Here is a 15581-nt window from a genome sequence, read left to right as displayed (position 1 = left end):
GATTTCAGCTGACTGTGGTTCAGTTTTCCACTTGCCCCTCTGTCCTTTTTTCCCCTCTGCAGATCCTGAAAGTTCCTGTGTGAGTTTCTGCTTGTCTGAGTAGAGGCTTCTGGTTAATTAAAGTTACATGTATGTCTACAGCTTTGTGAATAAGCACCATATTTATCCCCATATTTTTCTTAATACAAATTGCTGCTCTCAGTTTAGCTCTTCTTGAATGAGAACCCTCTCCTCCTGCCACAGGTCTTGGTCTCAGATTCAGCATCTCGTACTTTAGGGAGGCCTTTGCTTGTGAGCTTGACCTGAGTTCTGTAAAAAAATCAGTGGAGAAAAACCACACTTATTTCTTTGAGATTTTAGCTCAGGAGAGTTGTGTTGAATATGACAAGGCTTCTGAATGAAATAGTTGGGGCTCTTCCTTTGACATTTTTTTTTCTGTTTCTTTTCTTTCCCCTCGCTGTCTTCAGTGTTGGAAGCAGAAGAAAATAAAAAGAAGAGGAGTTGAGAATTTAAGCTGGGAGACTTGGCAGGTAAGAGGTGTATTTTCTTACTTGCCAGCAAGGCATTTCTGGAAGTGCTGATGTGAATTGGCAGCGGGTTGGCTCAGCTCTGGGGGAGACGAGGCTGGCCCGGGACCTGCGGAGTGAAGTTGAGTTCCTTGTACCTTCACAGCCTTTCTGGGTAACTGTAAGCAAATGCTTTGCTTTTCTGGTTCCTCACCTGTGACAGGGGCAGAACTGCTCCTCTGCTGCAGGAGGGTGGCTTGAGGAGAAATGGAATAAAGGCTGGATAATAATGAACTGGTATAAGAGGTGGTACCTCGTGAGCTGCGTGGACAAAGTTGCTCGGTTCAAGGGTGACAGCTGTGCTGTGTGGACCAGCTGGGCTGGTGTTTGCCTTATTTCAAGAAATATTTTACTAAGGTACTTGTGTGATATCTGTAACTTCACTGTGTTTTCTTCTTTGAATACTTATTTGATTACTTTACTCTCATTTCCTTTTCTACATGGTTTTAAACGGGGTGAAGGAGGAATACAGTGTAAGCAAGATGAAACACTTGCTTTCATATAAAAACTCTGCTGAAAGCACAGTGACAACACTGGAAAGCCAAGCACTCATCATTGGAGAACTGCAGTTTGCAAAGACAGTTCCTAAGGGTTTACTTGAGGCACATTTGAGGACAAAAGGCTATTCTTGGGAACAAAAGGCACAGCCAGGCTGCCAGATTTCAAACCTTCCTCCAAAGCTTGAAGCACCAGTGTTTTTCAGGGGAGAAGCTCGAAGGATTTTAAGTGTAATATTCCATAACCTTGTTCTTAGAAGAAGCTGTACCATTTCCAAAACACTCAGCCTGAGGCAGTCATGCATCATAGATAAATCAGCCGAAATGGCAAAATATTGGCGGGGTATGAACAACTGCAGGTAGTTGTTTAATCGCTTGTGTCAAGTAATCTTAATAACAGGTGTAGCTACTGATCCAGTCAATTATATAAATTGTCCTGCAGTCTTTCCTGGATTCTTACTGAGGCAGAGCTATTGATACATAAGATGTACCTGAGTGAGACTGCAGTACTTGGCCCTATGACTGTTTTAAAAGACAGAGCTTACCCAGACAGGGAGGGATTGATGTATTTCTGCTTCTCCACGTTTTCTCTGTGGCACACTGTAGCAAGAATCCTTGATTTTCCTCCCCCCCTCCTGTAAATTTGTGAGAATACATTTAGATTTTAATATTCAGAGATCCAGAAGATGTAAATAGTGCTAAAATAAGTATTGCCCTATTTGAAATTCCCTGCTGGGTCCACCTGTCGTGCTTTGTCTGACGTTGGAATAATAAGCTCTGTGGGGCAGCGAATGCCTCCCTCACTCATCTGCACAGCCCTTCCCAGAGCAGCATTGTGCTGCTTTTGGGAGGGGGCTTCTAGCAACACATCACACGAAAAATAAATACCAAACCCCTGTGACTGAGAGTTTGCAGGCACATGGAGCAAGCGTGGCTCAAACTTGGAGATCAAAAGAAGTTCGATAAGAGAATAAATCATTTTCTAATCTGAAATGAGAAGACTCATCAGCATTGTAAAAATAGCTTTAGTTGCAAAACTTTTGGTCTGAGAATGAAGTATTTGTGTTTTCACTGTGTGTCACTAATAGACCTCTAACAACCTGTACATGATCAGGATTAGGGAAATGTTTGGTCTGGAAGAATTTCTCTTCTGTGTTTGGATATTTGTTTTGTTGTTTTTGGTTGTGGTTTGTTGTTGTTGTTTGTTTTTTTTTTTCACTTGCCAGTGCTTTCTTGGTTTCTTGAAATTTTAAAATTTCATTGGCATCTGTTTTTTTGCTGTGAAGTTACATCATCTCCAAGCAAACCAGTGCAATGCATCAGGGTGTCTCCCTATGTGTGCTGGGTCATATGTTTAGTATTAAAGCTCAGTTTCTGTGCTTTTTCATAACAGTTTAGTTGTCTGCTAGGAACGGGTAGTTAAAGCATGTCAGGCTGGAGATAATTCTTCAGGCTCAGCCTCTGTTTCCACTGCCTTTGATCAGGATACATTAAACTTTCAAATATTATTTATAAATTATTTTTTCACATGCTGCTTTTGATTTTCATAGATGTGCTCTTCTGCACAATACTGAATGATTTCTTATTATAGTTCCTTAGCGTATAAACATTGTTGCTGTAAACTCTGATCAAATTTGAACTGTAAGTGCAAGTAAGAGTAGAAAGACATGGTTCCCACTACAAAGAGTTTGCAGTTAAAGTGGTAAAAAGTGACATGGAAAAGGTGGAGAAGGCAACTGTCAAATGCAGCATGTTCATGTATATACAAATGTACTTATAGAGAGAGATACTCTCATTTATCCCTGCAGCCTAATTTAACATTATAGTAAAAAAAAAGTTACAGTAGAAAGATCAATGTATAAAAAAATTTGAACCATGTGGCAGAACTTGTCTTCCTGATAAAAATGAAAAGCAACCAGAGATTGAAAGAGGAGGAATGTTGGTATTTTTTTTTTATGGATAAGTTGTCTTAAAGTCATTAAAAATAAATTATTCAACCTTTTTCCAAATAAAGTGTGATTTTTTTTTTTATTACTTCTCCCTCTATATGATTTTGATGAGAAAGAGTTGAGTATCAGTAGAGTTGCAGAAACCTCTTCTACACAGATGGGGTAAAGCTTGTTAAATCTATGTAGTCTGCAACTTGTACACCCATTGTAGGCTGCAGAGTGTAGCTCTATGAAATAAGGAAAAGGAGTTTGGCATTGTATGCTTGCCTCAGATTTTACTTCTAGTTGGTAAATAATATGAAAGTTCTTGGGCAAATTCTCATTATAATGCCATTTTCTGTTGCAGCTATGATTTTGGTCAACCTGACAATTTGAGTCTGCCTGTGTGACAACGATGGGAAGTGGGTTGGGAGAAATTGCTGTTACTGTATTAGTTCCCCTCCAGAAAGGTCTCAAAATGAAACCAATTGCTAAATTGGTAATCTGCAAGCTCACAATATTTGCATGCATTTCTGAGTCATCCTGAACTTTGAGATCTGAATCTTTTTATTTGCTTGGATGGCTTTAGTTTTTCATTTGTTTTGTGCTGGTTTTGTAGAAATCCATGATTAGGGCTTGTTTTCAAGAGTGGCTTGTGAGTGAGTACCTCTGTTGGATTGATCATTAGACCCACCAGATATAAAGAGTATCATATTTATGTCAAAGGAGTAAGTCCAAATCATAATATGATGTTTGATTGGAGTGTTCATATGTGAGGGTGCTTACTGTTATACCATTGAGAATTTCAACTGCAGGAACTGTCACCTAAGAGGGAATTGGGATGATTATAGCCTGGGAGAGACTTGGCATAAGGTTTTCACTTGTCCCTTTATTTTGCACCCAGCAGTTGCTCAGGTGACTGAGAATCAGTGGATGACTACTCCCAGACAACCCAAGTTAAAATCATGCACATTCTCCACTGATATATCCATGAAAATGGGACCAAACATGAAACAATAACTAAAGAAGCTGAGTGCACCAGAAAACATGCGTGGAATGTCCTTTCTTGTTCCTGTTCTGACAAGGAGAAACTATTGGTTTATGTCTCTTTAAAAAAAAAAAAAATCAGTGCAACCAAGACTAGATTCTTTAAAGTAATCTGTGTGGGTTTGGATATCACATTAGGTAGGATGGGTGGTGATCTCTTACCTAAATATCATGAGCAATGAAAATCATGTGGCTCCAACAAACACCAGACTGACCAAATGTGACCTCTTCCTAAAAGCAGCGTTGCTAGGGCAGCTGAGACCACATTGGGAGTGAGAAGGTGGCACTAGAGTCTTGGAGAAGTGTTGTAAACCTAGAAATGCCTTGGCTCAATCTCCTTGGGATTTGAAGTTATAATCCAGTGGTGTATATGCTTGTTTCTGACTTCCTCTGTGAGCAAATTTTATATGTGCGTAGCTGGATGTTTTTTACCTCCTTAGTTTAGGTCAGAATAGTCTGGTCACCTTTTCTCTGGTAATGGTTTTACTCTTTAGAAACACTTTTTCCGGACAAAAAAAATTCTGCAATTAAAAAGCCAATTTGCCCCTGAAGATGTGAAGAAGTAATTCCTCTGCCTTCCTCCTGTCAGCAAGTTTGGGGTTTATATACATGTGTCCTGCACATGGGTACACTTTGTGTTAGGTACATGGTTTTATTTCTGAAAACTGAATAGTGGGAGTAGGGTAATCTAGAAGTTAGGTCAGTAGGATCTGACTAGCCCTGGTGTAGCTGGGCCAGCTGGAGGGCAGGGTTTCTGAAAAGCTTTGTTTTTCTTTGGCTTTGAGGCTATGTGTGGGTGTTCACTTCTAGTTCACTTTTTCTGAAAGGGGAAATGCTCTTTATTTAGGAAAAAAAAGTTGTTGAGCTTTATCTGTCTGTCCTGCTTTCCATGCATGTTTAATAATATTGCTTTCCACTGGGAGATGTTGGTCCAGCTACCTTGGAAGCAGTGTGCATCTGGGCTGTTTTTCTAAGGTGATTAGTAAGTCTCCTTCTGCAGGTGCTGTGGGTGCCTCAAGACCTGTGAAAATCAGGTCTTATAGTTCAAAAAATGTTCAACTAGTGAACATTTTGCATGGTTTTCTTTAAGCATCATTTAAAAGTTAGTTAATGTTCTGGCAAATGTCAGCTCCATGAAGCTGTCAAGCTTCTCTAAAATACAGGGTCATTGCAATGGACAAATCCTGCTGTCTCTTCTTGACCAATATCACCATCATTTACAACACTCTGGGAAGTTTTTGTCTCTTTTTCTGCTTCTAGTCAGATACCTGTTCACCAAAGGACAGAGACCACCTCATTTAGCAAATTCAGTTGTGAAGTGTAAGTAGATTTGTGGTGTTTGCTTATGTGAAAAAAATCACAGCTTTTCATTTCTAGAGTTTTAATCCCTTTAAGACAAAGATGTTAAACAGATGACTTTAACCATGTGAATAAGTACGCATATATAAACATACAGGGAATTAATCAAGCAAATAAACTTACTTTTAATGTAAGGATGTGAGAAGGTAGATGTGCATGTTTTTCACGTGAAAGGCTTGGCGGTCATGGAAAGGAGAGACCAAACTGAGCTGGACCCCGTGTTCCCACAGGGCAAGTATGACCTGAGCTCAGGGCTTGTAGCTGCAGCCATGGATGAAAGGTGTGTGTTTGCTCCATGGCTTCTTCAAGAGGAGCTTACACTTTGTGGATCAAAGTGAATTTTGACTGTGGCTTCCTCTGAGAGGAAACAAGGTCTACCAGAGAGTTATCTGGATGACTTCTGCTGGTTACCTGCCACATAAACTCAGCACAGAGTATCTCAGAGATACAGTTTTCTGATATGGCACAGGGAACGTCCAACCTTGAGCAGGAAATAGAATGGAGAAATACTGAGCAAGAGCTTACTAAATAATTTCATGTTGGGAGGCTTGAAATCAAGTGAAACATCAGTAAAAGGAATTTGAGATTTGGTGGTTGTTGCTGTTGTAAGCACAATTACCAGCCTTCCAGTTTTGACCCGTCGTCCTGAAATGCTGTTGCCAGTTATTGCGAGGAAGGCCAAGTGTTGCTACATACCCAAATGCACAGCAGAGTTCTGGCTCTTCAGAATCTGGACCAACTCCCAATATTAGGAACAGGAGTCAAGCAACCATCCCTTCTCCTGTGCTAACACACACCCTGCCATTAACAGTCTGAAGGCAATTTTATTAAAATACATAACCCTGCTGAGCTGGTCTCAGAAGATAAATAAGTGTTGGAGAAAAGAAGCTTTTGTTTAAAAGTAATTATTTAAACTATGCATTACAGGTAATTTTCCTTTACCAGTAAAGAAAATGCTATCAGAATTTCAATAATAGCTTTGCGTTACTTATCTAGATAACATGATATTGTCATTTCCAGGAGCTTAAAATGCTGTTTTATTTTCATTTGTGTCAAATATAAGGGTAAATGATATCTGAATATATATTTTAAAAAAACCATGGGTTTTGTATAATTTCCTGAGAGCAGCATCTAGTTTACCAAGCTTTTATAGTAAAATAACAAGCTAATGGTAGTTTCCTAAAGTGTGGACTTAAAACAGTAGGGTGAGGAGTATCCTATTTTCTGTTTTGTGTAAACATGCTGCATTTCACAACTGACAGAAAACAGAACTCCATTTTGAAGAGGTTTGTCAATAAAAGCATAAAACTGTGGTAACTTTATAATGTGTATGCAGATGTAGCCAAACACTAAGTGCTTCAACCCATATATAGCTTAGAAAAAGCAGAGGTGTCATTTTTTACCCAAGAGATTTTTCAGTTTCAAAATTTACATGAAAAGCTTAGCCTCTGTGTTTCCTTTCTCTCAGCATTATTTCTACAGTGTAAACCTGTCTAATGATCACAAAGTAGTTTATTACGAGGAAGACGAAGCAACTAAGGGAGGAAAGCAAATTTTTTTTTTTTATTCTTGAAGAAGTAACATCTTTGTTTGAGGTCTTTAACTCAAAATACAGGCTTTTTGTTTCAATGAAAACTCTTTTTATTATTATTATTATTAATATTCTTATGATGGACATTTTTACATTTTTTATTTCAGTATGGACGAGGGAAGGGCTGCTGCTTTGAGAGCTGACAGGCTGAAGCCCTGATTGTGCAGCAGAGCCCGTGTGGGGCTCTCCCCTGTGAAGCTTGGCTCATTTTCTAGCCAAGAACCCCATGGTGTGTTTTGGCTGCAAGGAGCTAAAACAGGAAAGATGCCAAATGCATTAAGACCATTTCAACCCAAATTTAGGCCTAGGTTCTGCCTAATCCCTAACCTAGAGGGTTTTTAGAAATGCCTAGCCAATTGAAAGTGGAGACCCGGGGATTAGGTGGGTTTTTACATCATTTTCATCTGGCCATGGTCTGTCTGCACCGGAGTTTCCAATTACCCAAAATGGAGAAAATAGCATTTCCCTACTTCAGAGAAGATTTGTGAGGATCAATGTGTTTGAGATTGTGACAGTAGGATATATCTCTAACCTACATAGGTAATAGATCAACTTAAATACTTTTAATAAAAGTGGGCACAATAATTCATTGCTCCGTCACAGAAATATTGTGACGCTCAGTGTTTGTGATCTATGTGAAAGAGGTTGAGATCTTTTGATTAAAAAGTGATATTGCTATAACTGTGTGAATTATGAGTACACCTACTTGCATGCTGAATTTACTTCCTGACCTACCCAGGACTGGAGTTTTAATCTCCATCGAGCGAAAATTGTTGTCCCCCCTCCAGAAAGTTCTTCCTATTTCAAGCTGTTACAACTCCCGCTTGACTTTCTCCCCTTTCTGCTGTTTGGGAAGAAGGATGGTGCTGGGGCGAAGGGCAGGGCAGGCAGGGGTTTTGCCACCAGAGAGCCCAGCTGATAGCAAGGTACCACCACGACTTGGAGCTGGCAGGCAGGAATCAAAATGCCACCCCTTGGCTGCGGAAAGAGCTAAAGATTTGTCTCCAGCAAGTGACAGGCGCCAAGGTACTGTCGCCCACTTTCTAATTTTAGCAGGAAGGCTGGCAGGGATCTTACCTAGACAGACAAGCGTTGTTTCTGCCCAGGCCGATCTGCTGCCGTGGGTCCTGTTCCAGATTGCTCGGCTTGGTGCCTCCCTGGCTTTTGGAAGGTGGTGTGCCAGTGGGAGGGAGAGGGGAAACCCCTACCCTGTTCTCGGAAGGCTTGTGAAACTTCTGAGCCTGCCTCAAGGCAGTAAAACCCATACCTTATACCAGCTGTCTGAAAAGAAGTGTTTGTAGGAATGTTATTACTAATGCAGTGATTGGAAGTGCCTGTGACAGTACAGGAGGTTGCACGCACACGAGAAGCTCCTGTGTGTCCTCTTGCCTGGTGCTTTGGGTGTGGGTCCAGTGCAGAAGCAGAAGTGGTTACAGGAGTCCACCAGAGTGGGAAGAGAATGGGTCTTTCCCCCTGCAAAGTGACTAGGGTTAGTGTGATCATTACACAGCATTTTCTGTCAAATTGCTCTGATTTTGAATTTTGGTTTTGGAAATAAGTGTCCAGGAAAAGATAGGGAGGAGTCTGAAAGAGTTTTCTGTCTCCCCCTTTCCTTGATTTACAAGTCACCTTCACAGCTTAGCAGCTGTGCTCTGTGCTACATCCACCTCTCCACCTCTTGCAAAGTGGTGTGCTATTCTTGGCATCACTGTACAAACTTCTGCGGTGAGGAGCTTGTTGGCAACTGCCAGGATGGGCTTTATTGGCACACTGACTTGCCATTTCAGTGGTCTTGGAGCTCTTTAGGAAGGTGTGATTCAGTGTGCCTATTTTGCCCTTGGAGAAGTCAAGGCATGAGAGAAACTGCAGAAAGTTTCAGCAGCAGCAGAGCATGAGGCCTCTCAGAATCCCCTTCTAGTGTGTGGTCTGGTGATGCACTTGCCCACACCTTCAGCTGGAGGCTGCTGGAAGAAGGGGGTAGCCCTGGTCTGCCAGCCTTCTGCCTAGCCACACACTCCCACAGCTCCCTTTCGTCTGGCACTGACCCCTCCTGCCCCACTGCAAGCCCAACCAGAAAGTTAACCTGGCAGCAAAGTGACATTAGGAGACAGTGAAACATTTTCTGCCAGTTCAGTTCACTCAACAGGTTCATTGTCAACTCAGACAAATGCCAATAAGGCACTGTTTCTGTAGTCTTAGACAGCAAACATGAAGTGATCTGTCAGGTTTTGAAAATATCTGTAAGGACACTCCAGCTAATAGTGTAGCTGTGCTTTTCAAATAGCCCATATTCAGGTATAATCTGAAATTGAAAAGAGCCTATTGGCATATATTATTATCATACTATTAATAGCAGTTTTTATTAATGTGTTTTTCATTCTTGTAATAGTGACATGGCCAGTATTTAGCTATTCTGATCTTTATGTAAATAGTAATTAGGACTGTCCTTTTGTCTAATATGGTTGGAGGTGGACAATAGAGAAGAGTTGATATTTATCACATCTTTCACCATCTCCACTAAAAGCTATACTGGCTCCAAGCACATCTTGCTTGATGGAGGATAAATTCTGCCATTTTGAGAGGGGTAGTTTTTATTTATAATTGTGAATGTGTTTAGCCACATGAGGCTGTCAATCAGCGAGACGAAAGCCCAGTAGGATTATTTCTGTAAGTGGCCAATTTCCCCCACCCTTTCGCTCCAAATCAAGGACAGATGAAAGGTCATGATTAAAACAGTGATTTTGTCCTAAATTGAAAGTAACAGTTTGCAACTATTTTTTACCAAGATGTCAAAACTGTGCTTTATCTTGGGGAGAGTGGGGAGGAAGAAAATTATAAGTTCTTGAAAATGTTGGCAATTTTCCAAATAGTTGTGTTGAAATTTATTTTAATTATTGTACTTGTGTCGGTTCCTAGCAGGGGTAAAAGGGGGGAGAAATAATTCAGTGCAGTATTATGCAGCTATGGATTAAACAATTAATGGTGAACCTCTATATCCTATTAGTATATTTGAATTCATTATTTCAATGATTTTTTTTATGACCCAGTGACTAGTGCATTTAACCATTTATTTTGTAGTCAAAACGTAACAGAAGAATAATTGTCTTGCTGGAGTGCATCTTTATGTATATGAATCCATCCAAGGAATAAGCCTGAGACAGTCAAATAATGCAGAATGCCATTAGGAAGTTCTTTTATCCCAAGAGTTTGGCTTTCTTATATGCAGACAAGGAACTTGCTGTCTGGGAGGGTTTTGGAGGCTGTCTGGTGATCTTTGCAACAGCCACCGTCACTAAAAGGGTGGAGGATTTTGGTGTAATCAGCATTTCCCTGGGAAATATCAGTTGGCATTGTATGTTGTGTTCTTCTCTTGAATATGTGCTAACCACTCACGAGTGAGAAATAACACTTCTTTACTGGTCGTGACATGTAGATAATCACTAAAGTAAATACTTCTGTGAGTGATCTGGGGGCTCAGTTTTGTGTGTGTAAGGTCTATTAACAACGGGCCAACAAAGATGATGTTCTCAGGAAGTACCCAGGGCAAACTATCTAAGCATGTGAGGATGTCACTGGTGTTTCTTTTTGCAGCTCACATTAGCAGTGTGCCAAGACCCTCACGATATCCTCATGGAATTTGGGCCAGATGTATCTTCATAAGTACTATTTATGTTAAATATTTTCTTCTCAGATTAGGCATGAAACCGAGATGCTGTCTTTGTGTTGTTAGGTAACACATTTAACTTGATAAAGAAGGTAAAATGGGTAATACTCTAATCTAAATAGCTTCTGGTTTTCCATTTAGTGCCTTTTTTGTGATGACGGGATTCCCTTTTTGCCTTGAAGAACCTTGTGCCTTTGTAATGCCTGATAAAATGTGTCATCTTCCACCACCAGAAGGGTTGTGTAAGTGGATACTTACTCAGTCACTGATGATGTGAGTGGTGCAAGTCATACTGGGTGATTTCAGCCATCTTTGCACACAGTTAATCATCATATTTGATAATGCACAGAGCCCTTGCGTCAGGTGGAGTTGGCTGTTTAAAGGATGGATGCTGAAGTGAGTAATTTCTGGGTTTATTTTGCAACTGCTAAAGTAGTCTCAAGGAAGATTCCTGTGCTTAATATGTCTGTAGTTTTTATGACTGTTTTTTACCATTTCCTTTCATTCATCTGTGCTAAGCTACTGTGAGGTATAAATTGAAGTGAGGAGCTTCCCTTTTTTATTTTTTTTTCTTATGAGCAGATGATGGTGGTGCCACCCTCCTTTACCGACTTTTAGGTCAGCTGAGAAAATCAACTATTGTTTTTGGTTGTGGTTCGGCTTTTTTGTCTGGGTTTGTTTGGGTTTTTTTCAAAGTATGCAAATACTTCTTTGGTAGTCAGATTAAATTATAGGTAGGATGCTGAAGCAAACTCCAATGTGTCCGTGGTGTTGGTGGAACTGACAGTATATTCTGCTGCAGAGTGTTCTCTTACTTTCTGCATCTGGGTGAGTCACATAAATATCTAGTGCCAAGCTGTAGGACTAAGAGTGTAGCATGAGAGAACTGCTCTCAGGATCTCTCCAAAGCATCAAGAGTGTGGATGTTGCATAGATGTGTTGCTGTGAGCTGTTTATCACTGGGTGCATTGCTGGGGAGGAGGGGTAGGAGCAGGGGTGTTGCCCAGGCTGGTTATGAAGATGATTTTCTTCTCCTACTTTGGTATCCTGGATTCACTAAAAACAAAGTGTTTCTTGGCTCAGCTCTTTTAAACTGGATTTATTGGTCAGCCTCTTTTCAAATGGAAGAATGAAATTAGGGGGATGTGGAAAAGTAGGTGGTTTAGGTGCCAACTGAGAAGAATATTTCAGGGGTCTTAATCTTCTATTGTACAAAGATAGCACATGCCAAAGGTCAGCAACACAATTGATGTGAAGAAAACCAACGGAATATGGTGCTGGGAACACTTGCAGAGTGTGCCTGTATGAAAAATATAAACAGTAAGCCATTTAAAGGGATGAAAAGAAAAAGAAAAAGGGCGAATTTTTACATGCACAACCCTTTCCTTCCCTTTTGCTACAGGAGAGATAAAAAAAAAGATTATTTGTTTCAGAACCTTTTTTGGGACTCTGTGAAATGATTAATAGACAAGGTGTGGTGTATACAAGAGGTTTTACTGGCTGCCTTGCCAATGAATTAGGGCCCTATTCTACAAAAAAAATAATAATGTTAGCACTTCCTTTGCAGCCATCCTAGGCTTCCGTGGTGCGGAAGTCAAATGTAAATTCTGGCTGAATTGGACCCTTATGGAGGTGGTGTTCAAACAGCCTGAGAGGAGAAGAGAAACCATTCAGGCTGTGGGCCTCTGCCTGCTTCAGAGTCCTTCCATCATTGCTATAACTCTGTGAAAGCAAACTAATAAAACTTCCTATTGACTTGCACTTGTGTGTGCTTTGAGTGCTTATTTACAGTCTACCATCAGCAGATTAAAAATCAATTAAAATCCATAGAAGCAGTCAAAGTTACATACTCCTCTTTGCTGGTAAAGATTTTTTTTCAAAGATTTTACATTAATACTTGCTGCTTGGCATTACTGAAGATAATGAATCGGATTTAGGCAAGGTCTGTGCGTCTTTAACTCTACAGGTCTGTGCATCTTTAGCTTTACAGAAGCCCTGCTAAGAACCTCTCATCCTGTGTGCCTCTTGCCCTCTGTACAAATAGGAGAATTTATGCAATTCATTGAACAGAAATGGAGATGTTGAAAGCTCTCCAATGCTATCATGATGGATGCTATTGCAAATGTGTAGGGAAAACAATAATCTTAATGATAAAATGATAAGTTTAATACCAACACATTAGAACGGGAAGTGAATTTTAGTACCGCTAATATGTTAAAATAAAAGAGAGTTTGATTTGTATTTCTGGTTTTCCACGGAAGCCCTGCAGATTAATTTGGTTCCATCCCCACAATTCAGGAGGAGGCAGTGCTGCTCTGGGACTACAGAGCCTCCCAGTTCTGCCAGTGACCTGCTGTGGGGGATTTTGGAGCATGTGGGGGTTTTTTCTTGAATTTCTTCTCCATCTTTTTGCTTCTCGTTCTTTACAGGTCTGATCTGTTTATACCATTAAACTCTCAAACATAGGGTTTCTTTTTCATTTCTTTAAGGTATGTGCTCCAAAGACTATTATGCCATTGAATAGTCATGATATGTGTTCTAATGTTATTCATGTGCATATTGGAAGGATAAAATCTACATTTCTAGTTACTGGTTTTATTTGTCCTTTCTGTTTCTTATCTTAATGCAACTTTCATCTAGAATTTACAGTAGCTAAAGAAGTCATGACTTCAGTGCACTGCAGTGGTACTCGGGTATCAACCACAAAAGCCAATGCTGATTGCATGAGTAAGACAAAAAGCCCAAGCACTGAGAAACTGGGGGAAGGGGTGAAAGCATAATTGAAGTAATTTGTGCAACCTTAATTTAGTCCTCTTGTGGGTAAGCATGTTTGTAGACTGCTGTATTTGATACAGGATAAAGACTGTTGATGGGTGACTTCAGAAAAGCTAAAAGGAAGTTGTCTTATCAAAAGGAGGCAGAGTAACACAGAGTAAATAAGGCCAGGCTTTTCCAACAAATGCTGAAAATAAACAAAATATGAAATGACTGTTTGTTAAGCAAGCAGAATCTATCCTGCGGGTGACATTTTACGTAAGAAAGACTGGCATGATATATTTATAGACTACCATGATACATATGCACAAGACAACTGAATTAAGATTGCACAGTCAACTTAAATCCTGCAGTTCTTTTGATTCTTAATTTGCAACCTGAATAGCGTTTTTTGTGTGTGCAGTGGGAAAAAGAACAGAAATGTCACCCTGCCCGTCATATCGACTCCTTATGGTTGTCCTTGTGAGAGCTTCACATCCAGCTGCACTGATTTCTCCCCTCTCTGCCCATGAGTTGCTGCCCTCTCATCAGCTTGGAGAGAGGGAGAATTGTCAGTGCTTGGGAGGGAGGGCAATTTTCTTCATAACTGGTTCTCTCTGTTTACCCATCTCCGCCAGTCAGTTCATAGCTTGTCTGTACTGTTGATGGTGGTCCTGCCTTAGTGCCTTTTTTCTCACTAAATTGGTTCCAGTCTCCACTTTTCAGTGGATGCTGTCACTCTCTGCTTGTCTTACTCTTGCTCTTCCACACTATCAGTTCACATTTTTTATATTCTCAGTTTGTCCTGTAACAGCCCCCAATTGCCTTCTCACATCGCTCATCTCCCATAGCTCCAGGTGTCAGAAATCCTCTTCTCCTGGTTCTGCAGTGTTCTCACTTTCCTCATAGTAAAGTCAGTGGGTGCTGACTGCAAAGGTGAGCCCACCTTCCCATGGGTGCCTGGAGCTCAGGGGTGGCTCAGGGCTCTGTGCAGGCACAGCCTGCTCAGCTTTGGCCATCAGGAAGGGCAGGTATCTGCCCGCTGAAGGTGGGATCAAAAGTTCTTTTTTTTTTTTTTTTTGTAATCTGAAAGTATTTTTTTGATTCTTCTCCATATTTGTAAAAATTCAGACATTCTCTGATATGTTTGCCTAACTCCCTCTCCAGGTCTGTATTGTTAGCACTAGCAAATTAATTTGCTGAAGTTATTTTATTAAGATACTGAAGTCGTTCTGCTTTCCTTTTCGTTACTATGTATACCTCCTAAAATCTGTCAAAAAATATGTCTTTTTGAAGCTATACAAAAATACCATTACTTTCAATAGTGCTACCATTTCATTCTTGGAACATCATATTGCTTTACTGCTTTCAGGATTGATTTGGCTACTTTTTTCTATGCTGAGCCCTGACTCATAACAATTAGCATTATCTATATGCTAAATTGATTTCTCAAACAGAGATGATTTTTCTGAGAGGGATTGTACTTCCCCAGCATTCTCACCAACTGAGACTGCTCATGTCCTGGGGTATTAGATAACAGAGGGTTAGAGTCTGTCCTCCAATTGGATCCTATTCAAAAAGAAACAAAACCAAACTGATGAGGTTTTTCAGTGTTTTACTTGAATCCCAAGGGCTGTGTTTCCTGAAATAGTTTAAGGTTCCTACATTTCTGAGTTATTGTAACATAAAATATTAACTGCTCTGCTAGAGCTATACAATCTTTCAGTCTTTTTCTCAGCATATAATTTCTCTTTTTAGATATCTGACCTTTCTGTAATTCTTCTAATTTATGGAATAGTGCAATTTATCTTTTCTTTACATATCATCTTACTTAGGATGGCTGAGTGGAGGGATGGAGGGGATGCATATATCTTCTTGTTTCTTTTTTCTGACTCAGTGTTTAGTCATTATTTTCAGTATCATTTCATCTGTGGAAAGTTTCCCCATATGTCAGGCGTATTTTAAACATGCAGCTGAGATCTGTGCTACAGTAAGCCCTTTTCAGATATGATGCTCAGCAAAGGGTAGAGTTCAACCTGCAGCACTTATGGAAGTGAAACTTTTTCAAAAGCTGTTCTCTAAACAAATACCAAAACTGTGTATTCTTGTTTTTTTTTTTTTAAACATATCAATTGGGTTTCCCCATGTATGTGATTTCCCTTAGAAGTCCATTTC

At 40.2% G+C, this 15581-nt stretch overlaps 1 protein-coding gene across 3 annotated transcripts in view; it reads left to right on the top strand.

Moving 5' to 3' along the window:
• SOX5 (SRY-box transcription factor 5) overlaps window positions 1-15581 on the top strand; it is a 636847-nt gene that overhangs the window by 190264 nt on the left and 431002 nt on the right. For all 3 annotated transcript variants that reach the window (XM_051784935.1, XM_051784934.1, XM_051784936.1), the window contains exon 3: window positions 468-530. The gene's annotated coding sequence lies outside the window, so the exon portion shown is untranslated. The remainder of the gene's footprint in view (window positions 1-467; window positions 531-15581) is intronic.

This window comes from Manacus candei, unplaced genomic scaffold, assembly GCF_025592945.1.
Source record: "Manacus candei isolate 608988 ecotype Guabito, Panama unplaced genomic scaffold, ASM2559294v1 h1tg000018l, whole genome shotgun sequence".
Taxonomy (NCBI): Eukaryota; Metazoa; Chordata; class Aves; order Passeriformes; family Pipridae; genus Manacus; species Manacus candei.
The sequence above is the reverse complement of the archived record's forward strand: the minus strand, read 5'-3'. Positions and strand labels throughout refer to the sequence as shown.